This window comes from Penaeus monodon, chromosome 4 (genome assembly GCF_015228065.2).
Source record: "Penaeus monodon isolate SGIC_2016 chromosome 4, NSTDA_Pmon_1, whole genome shotgun sequence".
Lineage (NCBI taxonomy): Eukaryota > Metazoa > Arthropoda > Malacostraca > Decapoda > Penaeidae > Penaeus > Penaeus monodon.
Window position 1 is genome coordinate 7632624 of NC_051389.1, and position 2500 is coordinate 7635123.

Sequence of the window (2500 nt, forward strand, 5' to 3'; positions counted from 1 at the left end):
CTACTCGTTCAGATCCGTTGTTCACACTCGGACACAGCGATCAGAAGTTAAGAGTAAACATAGCTAGCGACCGACATTAGAGCAACGAGGGCAAAGCAACGGCTGCAACACACGCACGATCGGCTTGCAATATGTGTCAAGAGGGGAAGTGTGTGCATGTTTTTCGATGCATGGCCTCAGCAGTGGTGAAGTAGGGTAAAAAGTGTGGACGCGTACTATATGCGAAGTGCTTCCTGGTTTATTGTAGGGTCCATGAAATAAAAAGTAAAGAAAAAAAAATTAGAACGGTGATAATAATAATGACAAAAATAACGATAATAATAATAGGGGGGGGATGATAATGATAATAACAATAGGAAAAATAACAATAATACTAATAATGACAAAAATGGGAAAATAATGATGATGATAATAATAACGATATTAAGGATGATAATAACCACAGTAACAACAGAAGCAAAATAAAAATATAACAGAAACACGAAGGAAGTCACTTGCATCTTCTCCGTTACCGTTAATGACGCGTAAATTAATCACAGGTTAATGAATCATTTTGCACTTTCCAAAGAACCATGAACGAAAAAAAAGTAAAATACTAAAACGATAGCAGAAAATAGCGTTTTAATTCCTAGCTTTCCATACCTAACTTTTGAAATTCACAATAAATGAAAGATTTTAAGAATTAATACAATTGTTATTTATATCATTATTACTGTTATTATTATTATTATTATGTTATTGTTGTCATTATTATCTTTATTATTATCACCATTATTATCAATATTATTATTATTTACATATTCAATTACCACCGCCTTTCATTCTCCAGAGTGTTGGAGAGGACTATCCATCTCTAAGAAATCCCAGATATGAGACGATCTGCAAGCCCAGGAAAGGTCGCTATCGAATAATTGTACTAATAACACTAATGCTAAGTGATCTTGGGGACAATTAAACCCATGCAAATCCCTTCGTGATATATTCAGCCATTATTACGTAAGTTTTGAAATCGGGGACGTTAGGATATCCTGTATATTACAAAAGTAAGGGCGTGACTGAAGCGCAGTTTGTGGCTCACAGTAATGGGCGGTGTTACCATATGATATACAGCTCGTTAGTTACAGAAACGCTGTATGTATACAACAGTATAATCACACTGCACTTTTTCTTCATTTTCCTATCTTAATTCTTTCAAAGGTTTATTGATCACACCTGGTATAGGCAAGTCAGAGGTCTAAAGAATATTGGGTGCTAATATTAGTAATAAAATAATCATCACCCTCACCACCAACAGCATTTATCATTATCTTAATCATTCCTATTGTTTTTCTTCTGTTCAGTAGCTTTTCGTTCATCACCATTCTAATGGGATTGTACGGCAGAGCAAGTAGTCCTAATGCCATTACAATCACGGGAACACAAGAAGTTACCGGAGTTTTGTTTTCTGTACACATGCACAGGGTATCAACGTATGGCCTGGATACCGATATATATCTGCATAAAAGCCTGAACTAGTCCGTATTATCTGTGCTTGGAATAATTCTGCTGGATAATCTGGCACCCAGTGGTTATATATCGCACACGTAAATAAACGTCAACCGCCTCTTATCCTTTTCAGAATGTCAAACTTCTGTCAACTCTGTATTGACTTTCTAAAATCACGTGCGTACTTGATCCTTTCAAGTGGAACGTCACCCTTTCAACAAGTTTCAAGTGAATCCGGCGTCTTAGCTTCTGCACATTTAAATAGTTATCCCTTTGCGAGTTTATTGTGATTGAATCATTACACCATAAAAATTTAATGCGTACTACCCTACTATGTTATAGGATTTTCAATGCTATGGGCCAGTGGAAGAAAAATCCCTATTCACTCATTTTCTACTTCCTTCCACAGGTAAATTCTAACAAGCAAATTTACATCCGTTGCTGTTTCATCCATCTTACTCTGTCACACTTAGCGATGGGAAGGTACTGTGGGAATACAAGCAAAAAGTGTGGAGGCAGTTCCTAAATACGAGGATTCTTCGGGATCTCCCAAGGAACAATTTTTACGTTCCTATTACCGAACTGTGTGGTTGCAACGTCCTGATGTTGTAACCACGTGGCTTGCATTGGAGAGTGTTTTACGTCTTCTTAGGATTGTATTTCTTGAAAAGCAAACAAGTTTTAGACATCCCAAAAAGCACACACCAAGTTCAAATTAAAATTAAAATGAAGTTATTGAGAACTGCGGGTCACAAAGACAAAAAGAGTAAGTGGTTGTTATGGTAATTCCAAAAAGATATATTTCTAATGCTGAAATACCTAATACGTCTGGGCCTAGAGGTGACATCAGTGCATATTTCAATTAAAACGTACAATCGCATTTTTAAAATTCATATGGTAATCGAAGATACATGCGATACATCTTTTAAAATATGCAAATGCTGAGGATGATTATCATATTGTCAAAGTAAGTGTACTATCAATATAATTGCATAACTGTGAGGAATTTTTTGCG